We start from the raw sequence: 10,116 nt of genomic DNA on the forward strand, positions 1-10,116 counted from the left end.
GTGTATCCCAGAGACACTGAGACCATCCTAGGGAAGCGTTTGTTTGATATAGAAGCCGTGCAATGACAGGGTGGGCTGTCAGGTGGGCGTGGGGAGGGGGGTGAAGTGTGGTCCGGGAAGGTCTCACAGAGGAGGGGGAAGGGTAGAGGACCGGAGTGGGGAGGGGTAGAGGAGGCATCCACAGATGGAAAAGGGGAGAGTGTTTCCAGGCAGAGGACATATTCCCAGGGCGATGCCGAAAGGTAGCAGAAGCAGACCCACACACAGGGTTCTGAGCATCTCTATTTCAGCGCTGTCGACTTGGCAGTGCTGCCCACAGGGGACATTTGGCAACATCTCGGGACATTCCAGGCTGTTGCAACTGCTAGCACCTAGTGGATGGAGGCCAGGGAAGCTGCCAAATACCCACCGATGTACAGGACACCATAGCAAGGGATTGTTCAGCCCAAAAGGATAATAACCCTGGGGTTGAGAAATCATGTCCTACTTTAACTCTCTTCCCAGGAGTTTGGCTCCAGGTTAAAATTCCATGTCTGATGTTTCAGACCTGGCCACAGGCAACTACAAAGCTTTACCTGGCAAGTCTCATGAGGGTGGGGTCTACCTTCCTCGCGCTGGACTTGGGACCCGGCCAGCACGCTGCCATTTTCTGGAGGGAGGACTCAGAAGCCTCCCCCGCACTCCCCCATCCCAGCCATGCTCTGGGGCACGTCTCCATGTCTGGTCTAGGCACCTCCCGTCCCCAGGGGCGGGGCCTCACATGAGGCCTCTCCCAGGGTCTCTGCCAAGACCACCTTGTCCAGGAGCCTTGAAAGTGTTTCCTCCCCTCTGACTGAGGTTCAGTACTTTTCCACTCCAAGCCTTTCCAGGCCCCCAGGTCCCAGCAGCTCACCTACTGGCTGCAGACCTAGTCACGTTGTGCAATTATTTGCTTTTCTTTGTCTTTGAATCTAGTAGGCACTTGATTTTAGAACTGAATGAACAAAAGCATCTGTCAGTCTTGAGCTGACAAACCAAAGAGAGATAATCCACAGTAGATGACAGAATAAGGCCTCAAGGAATTTTGTGGACAGCTTTTTGTGGCAAAGGAGAATACACCTGGAACTGAAGTTAGCCCCTCTGTTTTGATCTCAGAAAGTCACTGCAAGTGTAAAGCCTGGGCTGAGGAGTAGGCATTAGGACCCTGGATATTAGAGCCACATCGGCTAGCATCTGGGGTTCGCTGGTAGCTCAGCTGGTAAAGAATCTGCCTGCAATACAGGAGACCCTGGTTCAATTCCTGGGTTGGGAAGATCCCGGAGGAGGGATAGGCTACCCACTCCAGTATTCTTGGATTCCCTGGTGGCTCAGATAGTAAAGAATCTGCCTGTAATGCAGGAGACCTGGGTTCGATCCCTAGGTTGGGAAGATCCCCTGGAGGAAGGCATGGCAACCCACTCCAGTATTCTTGCCTGGAGAAACCCCATGGACAGAGGAGCCTGGTGGGCTACAGCCCACGGGGTCCCAAAGAGTCAGATACGACTGAACGACTAAGCACATCACAGCACAGGTTAGTGTCTAGCTGTGCTCTGGCAGTCCTCCTAGGGTATCTTGTTCAGTTTTTAGTGTGTTCCAAAAGTTATTTACTTAAACATGTGATTAAGGGCATTTTGGAATGGGCTTTCTCACACATATTCAAACCAGGAGGAAGATAGTTGGTTTAGTTTGCTGAGGACTCTGGGTCCTTGCATGTTGACTTCTCAAACTCAGCTGTAGGGCCCCCACTGCCCACCTGGGAATATTCGTTGCTGCCCTAATGGTCAAGGGCCACAGCCACTTGGTCCTTGAGACAGGCTTATTGACACTTCATCACAAGGAAGCAGGGGTGATTATCTGCCTGACAGTGATGCCACTAAATGCCATGGTCACCAAGGACCACTTCTCAGCATCAGGGAGCCCTGCACTGCACTCAAGGCCCGACATGCCCGCATCAGTCCTGTGACTTGACTCACAAGTCTGCTTCCTGGGATCATCACTTCCAGCAAAACATCAGTCAGGGTCAGTCAGGACAATAGAAACCACCCTGAGTGTTTCAACAGAGAGAATTGAATATAAGAAATTGAATAAGCAGATAAAAAGGCAAAAACAGAAAACCAAAGCCACAGAGATAGTAAGTGCAGGCAGCAGCTGCCACCCTCAGGGTTGGGGTTGCCAGAACATGTCAGCCAGGAGGGGTGCCAGGATTCATGGCCAAGAGGGGCCTGGAGGCAAGGCTGCGCTGCTGTGGGCGCTACTGCCTCTGCCAGGTACAGGCAGGCTGGTTCAGGGTGCAGTGCTGTCAAGACCAGCAGGCGAGTGGGCCCTGCTCCTGCCTCCAGCCGCCCAGTTCCTCCGGGCCTCTCCTGTGGGTGGAGCCTAATGGAGCCAGCTGGCAAAGGGGCCTGCAGAGCCTTGCTGCTGCTGTTACTGCTGCTAAGTCGCTTCAGTCGTGTCCGACTCTGTGCGACCCCATAGATGGCAGCCCACCAGGCTCCCCCGTCCTTGGGATTCTCCAGGCAAGAACACTGGAGTGGGTTGCCATTTCCTTCTCCAGGGCATGAAAGTGAAAAGTGAAAGTGAAGTCGCTCAGTCGTGTCCGACTCTTAGCGGCCCCATGGACTGCAGCCCACCAGGCTCCTCCATCCATGGGATTTTCCAGGCAAGAGTACTGGAGTGGGGTGCCATCGCCTTCTCCACTGCAGAGCCTTAGCCCCACGTAAAGCTGCAGAGCAGAGAAGGTGGCTCTGACAGCAGCTCAGTGTCTAGCACAGCCTCCCTATCCACCTTCCCCAAGGATGCCTACACTCATCATTGGGGTCCCCTACTCCCCTGGAAAGCTGCTCCCCATGGCTCAGGCGGAACTGGTGCTACCCCCTCCCTCATGCTGCTCTGAATCTGCCCAGGGAACCAGGAAAGTCCCTGAGGACTTCTCTTTATGTTGATATGTCTGTTCCCTCAATTAAAGTTCCTAAGCCCTTGAGGAAAAGAATGACTTGTAATTATTGAATCTCCAAAGCCAGCGCTGTGGTTGGCACATAGTAGGTGCTTGAAGACCATTTGTTGAATGAATGACTCTTAAGTGTTTGCCCAATTATAGCACTGATATTCTCATCCTGAGAGGCCTTACAAAACATCCATATACAAATTGAAAGCCTTCAAAGGAAGGTAACAGATATTGGACTTAAATTAAAAATAAAAAGACTTCCCTTGTCTATAGAAGACCAGCATAACTTCCTTTTAGCCATCCAGTGCAGTGGACAGCTCTTCAGGAAGCTTGATTCTCTGGGTGTCTAAAAGCTTCCCTCTCTGCATGAGATGATTAACACACGGAAAATGCTGGTGGTCTGAAAGAAGGAGGTGTTTCTGTATAGGGTAAGTCTTTTTTTCACATTCCTTTGGGAAAGATGATAGAAACAGCCCAGCCCTACTAAATTTCCAGGAAAGGCAAGACCTTCTCTTGTCTGCTCCCTAGAGAAGGACTCAGTGATGTCTTTGGGCTCAAGACTGTCTCAGCTACAGCTGTGGAGGCTAAAATATGCTGACTTAGTAATAATTTGAAAGGCATGCTTGTCAAGGGGTACGGATCCTTTAAGGAGAATGGGGCTGCTACTTCCACCCATTCGGGCCAGGAGGCCAGGCAAAGGACTGGACCGCACAGGGAGCAGGTGTGGGTGATGGGCAGTAGGTGGTAAAGCTGTGTCGGGTGAGCACAGTTCTCCAGCAGGAAGCGGGTGTGAGCGAGTCAGGGCTGGCCATGCAGCCCGATCTCCGGCTGAAATTCCCAGCCAGGAACCAGTCTCCCCACAGAGACGCCCACCCCACACAACAATAACATGGCCACGCCCAGGAGACGTCCACTCAGCTAAGTGTATTTCATGCAAAACACTGTCCTTAGCTAAAGTAATGTCCTTTCTGCATTTGAGTGATAAAATATTGTTTCTGTAATAAAATGATTCTGGGGGAAGATGGCAGGTTTTATTCTGTTTTTCCTTCTCACTTGGCCACATGAATGAACAAATTGACAAATCTATGTAGGTCACCAAAACAAAATTTTTTTTTTTAAGCAGTTGTTGGTGTGTGGGATTGAGAAGTCTGGAAATCACGGAAAAGGGCTCGTCCCCAGGGCCCTGTCATGTGTCTTTTCTTAACCAGGATGGGAGGGATCTGAGGGTCCAGGGAGGGTGCGCTGCATCTGTGCCTGCTGAGAGGAGAAAAACAAGTTGCTGAGAATCCCCAGAATGCAATTAGCTTTTCCAAGAACTGAACAGGGAATGCTCTCACTCTCAAAATGCCTTTTCAGCAGGAAAGAAAACACCCATTGGAAAACACAACTATTACATAAATGTTCCCCAAATTGTCTTAATCAGAAAAAATCAATCATGCAATTATCAGGAAGCGGGAGCCTGTGCCTTTTCTGGGGCGTGAGTAGTTCCATCTTCTCTGCTTGTCTCAACTGTGGCCAGAGGCCTGTCCGCTGCATGTGTGGTAGGGAGGGGGTGTTATGCTCAGAAAAGAAAAGAAGCTGGTGTTTTGTATCGGTGCCTAATGAACTAAAATCATAAAATTCAGGGAGTTCTCCTGTCACCTAGGAGTTAGAGCTCTGGTCCAGTTCAATTCCTGGTTGGGGTATTGAGATCCTGCAAGCTGTGTGGCACAGCCTATATATATATATATATATATATATATATATATATATATATAAAACTCAAATCCAAATGTTCTTCAAGCTTTTTTGGGGGTGGCATGTGGCATGCAGGATCTTAGTCTGCAACCATGAACCCGTGCCAATGCCTCCTGCAGTGGAAGCATGGAGTCCTAACCCCTGGACCTCCTGGGAAGTCCTCTTCGAGCGTTATGTTCACTTTGTGAGTCTTGTTAATCTATCCAATGGCCTAATAATGTCAGCAAGTCCAATGACTGTTCTGTAATCAACCCTCAACTTGTGCATAAATTAGACAGAGGAAGTTCTTCCAAACAACAGCATTTCTAAACTTGACTAAGTTACTGTAGATAGTTCAGGCTGTAATGATGAATGTAGCACCTGATTCTTTCAAAAACTTCCACGAGGCATGTTTATAAAAGTCAGGGTGGAAAACCCCTGCACACGTCCCTGTTCTTTTCCACCTGATGAATCAGACTTCAAAACCCAGCAAGTCAGGTGCCCTGATGCCATCAAACAAGCTAACAGCAGTTGAAACAGCATAAAACAGCATGTGACTTGACAACTGGCTACCACAACTGTACAAACATAACTGAAACTAGTCCCATATAATATGGGCTGGACTCCTTTCTTCATCCCAGAGTTAAGTCCGGAGTTAATCCCAGAGTTAAGCCCCCAGCCCAGGGATGGGGGGTCCTAGACCCCAGGTGTCCTGGACTTGAGCCAGTATCTACTCAATCTTGGGTAATTCTCCTCTACAACTTTTCAGTATTTTCAAACGTCTTGTGGTTAACGTATTACTTTTACATTTTAAAATATCTTTAGAAAGTGAAGTTTTAGGGGCGAGCTGACAGTAAAAGCAGCTGCAGAGAGTTAGCCACATCAGTGGATGGGAGGGGACAGAGGCTGCAGGTGCCGACAGCTTAGCTGTTCACTGGAAATTAGTCACAGTCATGAACTCCCAAACTGTCTCTGGAAACTTGTGAGGACAGATGTCTAAGAAGTGGATTAACAAAGCTCTACTTTCCAGCTCAGATTTGAGGATGATTCCAAAGAATACATGTCATGTTCCCTGCCTCTTGTGCAGAGATGTCAATCTTTCCATTCTGCTGTCTGCTTACTTGTAGACAACACACAGCTCAGAGCTCAGGATGCAATAGGCAGTGAAGCAGCAGGAACACTGACTGGTCCCAGTAACCCCCAGTTAGTGTCACCTGCCCTGAGGTTTCCTTCAGAACTGGTTTGTCTGTTACAGGAAACCTCTCTTCACTATGAGCCCTGCACCAATTATCCTGCCAGGAAAAAATATTTTGAGATGTGCTAACTCCTAGTACTTTGTTGTTCTTTGGGCCTTAATTTAAAGCTCTATTCTGGAAGAATTCTTAACTTTTTCAGACCCCCAAATGATGTGAATGGAACAGATTATTGGTGCGGTCAGTACATGTTTTTAACAGTTTAACATGAGAAATAAGTGTAAAAGCCTCCAGGTTTTGTCTTCTCTACTTGGTGTCCCCTGGGGTCCTGCTGACCAATTTCTTTCCTAACCCAACCTCTTACCTGGTTAGGGTCCATTGTCTCCACCATCCCAAGAAGAGAGAACATGTTTTGACACTAACGGAACCCAGGGTGAGGTCCCATCTTGGCAGAGGGCAGCGTGCGCCATCTGCTGGAGACGCTGAGTCTTTCCTTTCAGTCGTGAAGTAATGGGCTCCCAACTAGTAAGTGTATGACCTGATCGCCTTACTGCTTCTAATGGACTATTACTGGTCTTGAACCCCACTGTCTTTTAGAATATGTTCCAGAGAAAAGCAAAGAATAGTTGAGCCTAGTGAAAGTGCAATTTAGTAGCACAGTCATGTCCGACTCTTTTCAATTCCATGGACTGCAGCCTACCCTACTCCTCTGTCCATGGAATTCTCCAGGTAAGAGTAATGGAGTGGGTTGCCATTTCCTTCTGTAGGGGATCTTTCCAACCTGGGGATCAAACCCAGGTCTCCTGCACTGCAGGCAGATTCTTTACCAACTGTGCACTAGTGGCAATCTCTAGTTGAGCCTGCTTCTGCTAAGTTGCTGCTGCTACGTCGCTTCAGTCATGTCCGACTCTGTGCGACCCCATAGACGGCAGCCCACCAGGCTACCCTGTCCCTGGGATTCTCCAGGCAAGAGTACTGGAGTGGGGTGCCATTGCCTTCTCTGAGTTGAGCCTAGAGATACAAATAATTCTAACCCCAAATATGCAGAGTTATCCCAACCATTATCTTTGGTTACCCTAAAGGATGATGTTTCAGGAAGGGCTAAGATAGTAAGTGTAGCTGGAAAATAGCTGATTTATTTAGGGTGATCGTAATGTGGTATGTGAGGTGTGTGCAGTGTGTGCGGTGTGTGCGGTGTGTGAGATGTGTGTGTGTGGTGTGTGCGGTATGTATGGTGTGTGCATTGTGTATGCGTGGTGTATGTGGTTTGTGTATGGTGTGTGTGTTCCCATCAGAATGATGTTCCTCCCTCCCTCTCTTTTTTTCAGCTGTCTCTCTTTCATTTCTTTCCATTCTTCCTTGCTTTAACTAGTCTACTGTTTTCTCTCCCCATCCCCCTCCTCCCACCCCTCCTCCTCCCTGTCTGTCTGTCAGTCTTTCCCTCTCCTTTCTAATTAACAAAAAACATTTCTGGAGAATCTGCCGTGCACCCAGAAGAAAGGCGTGAGTGAGAGAGCTATGTGAGTGTCCTTCTGTTGACAAACATCCCACCTTCACAGGTGGCAGAGGGTGGTGATACACTCTGAAGAAGGACACCTGCCAAGGGACTCAGGCCTCTTGTGGTTCCAATGCTGGGCTGGGAACACCTGTCACTGCCCAGTCTGGTGGGGCCTCTGCTCCCTAGAGAGACAGCACAAGTGCGGGCTGGGACCTGTATTTATCAACTGTTCCCCTGACCACTGTCCAGTCTGCAGAAATGCTGAGCTCCTGACCTGCCTGCTGGCACCTAGATCCCTGCCCCTACCCTGCCCTGGGAGCACCCCTAGTGGCAGTGTGGACACTGCCTTCACTGCTCGGCCTTCCCTGCTCCCCATGCCAGGCCTTGGCCAGCCTCTGCGCCATGGACCAGTTAGCTCCCTGTTCCTCACAGAGGGATTCGGCCAGGGCATGACCCCCTGTAGATGCTGGGTCCACTGCTGTTTCTGCTTGTTCCCAAGTGGTTGCCCTTCTCAGTCCATCCAGCTGCTCTGGCTGAGAGAATTCGAAACCTTGCTCTTCTCCAGCTGTCATGGCAGTGTTTCCACAATGATGACACCGGCAATTTCTACCTACAGAGATTTTAGAAAATTGTCTAATATGACCTGGAAATGCAGTGAACCAAGCCTAGAAGCTCTGGGTCTGCTTCTGGATTGTTTGTGTCTGTTTATAAAAGTATAATCTACCAAATTGCTATAAATTATAGAAAGGTTAAGAGAGAAGAGAAAAAGTTTCCCTGGATCTCTAAAGAAAACATTAAAGAACCAATCACACTCATTTTTCATCAGGGCCTAATAGAATTACAATGAAAGTGAAAGTGGTAGTTGCTCAGTCGCATCGGACTCTTTGACACCCCATGGACCGTAGCCCACGAGGCTCCTCTGTCCACGGAATTCTCCAGGCAAGAATAATGGAGTGGGTTGCCAGGGTATCTTCCCAACCCAGGGATGGAACCCGGGTCTCCTGAATTGCAGGCAGATTCTTTATCAACTGAGCCACCAGGGAAACCCTCAATATCCTATAGTTATAATCTGCATCATCCCCTCTTATACAAGCAACAGTGTTAGAATAACACTATCAATAACACTGCTGCTGCTAAGTCACTTCAGTCGTGTCCGACTCTTAGCGACCTCATGGACTGCAGCCTACCAGGCTCCTCCGCCCATGGGATTTTCCAGGCAAGAGTACTGGAGTGGGGTGCCATTGCCTTCTCCCAATAACATTGCTACCAATATGCTATTGAAAGCAGGAATTTGTTTCTGCGTTTTTGCTCTCCATTCTTCCTCTATCAATAAAGAGCTGTATACATCTATTTTGTCAGAGCATATACCATTACATACCACTCTCTCTCTCTTTTAACCTGAAAATGGTCTTAATTCAAATGACACTGTGACTTTGATGTTCACCTCCTATTTTTATAGCAATATCTCTCCCTTGTCATTCTGATGGTCTGAAGCTTGTTTTTTGGAAGAAATCACGGAAACTAAATTCTCTGAATTCCTGCATGTTGATAACAGTTGTCTATGATCTTTATATTTGAAATTCACTTTTGCTGCATGAGTCCTAGGCTCATATTTTCTTTCCTCACAAAATCTTAAGTACGTGTACATATTCTCTGCTGGCATAAAGCTTACAGAGTCTGAAAGTGAAAGTGTTAGTCCCTCAGTTGTGTCTTTCCCACCTAGGGATTGAACCCGGCTCTGCTGCATTGCTGGCAGATTTTTTAACCATCTGAGCCACCAGGGAAGCCCAATAAACTAAATCCTATTCCTTCATAAGTCACTTGCTGTTTTGCCTGGATGCCCAAAGATACTTCCTTTTCATTTTTATTTAAAACTCAGCAGTTTTACTAGAATATGTCTTGGTGGTGTGCACTCTGAATTGACATTCTCTGTTATGCCGTGTTTCCCTTCCTTATATTTCAAGTATGTAGAGTTCATATTTCAGGAACATTTGTTTCCTTGAATTGCAGGTTTTAGAACTGTTATCTCATGTCACTTTTATCTTCCGGGACTCCTGTTATCTGCTGGGTGCTTTTGGCTGTCCCCAGTATTTGTTCTCTCTCAAACTTATTTGCCTTTCTTCATTAAAAAAATTTTTTTTAATGATTTTCTTCTTTTCAGTTTCCATTTCTCCTAAGGTGTTGTTGGTTATGTTTAGTTCCTCTCATTCCTTTAGACTTTATTTTTTCTTTTATTTCTATTTCTTCCTAATTTTGATTCACATTGTCTCTCACTCTCTAAATGTCTTTAGTTTGTTCTGACATAGTAGGTGACAGCTTTGGTCTGTTTTGTGAGCATACCCCTGTGGTATGCTTTCATTGTCTGCAAGAATGTTATTCTACTTCTTGTTCTTTGTTTTTCTGATAACTTTGCTGACCTTTGACCTCACTTCTTTCCTGATGCTCATTCCTGAACTGATGTCAGCTGTCACAATGCCTTCTGTCGCTGTCATCGGCGGGCTAACGTGTGAGGGCTTGCCTTCTGCAAGTCCCTTGTGCCCAGTGTTATCGGCATGTCTTCCTTTCTGTCTGTCTCTTCTTCAAGTCCTGCAAGTGCTCATTCCCCGAGGGGGTCCCCCTCCATGTGGGGTCTTGTCCTGGAAGAAGCATTGCTCCAGCCCCTCAGGCCTAGAGGAGGAAAAACCCTTCCTGTGTTCAGCTGCTGTTCTCTCTGCACTTTCTGGGGAAACTGATGCTGGTTCCCTGTC

The sequence above is a fragment of the Bubalus bubalis genome, chromosome 22 (genome assembly GCF_019923935.1).
Source record: "Bubalus bubalis isolate 160015118507 breed Murrah chromosome 22, NDDB_SH_1, whole genome shotgun sequence".
Lineage (NCBI taxonomy): Eukaryota > Metazoa > Chordata > Mammalia > Artiodactyla > Bovidae > Bubalus > Bubalus bubalis.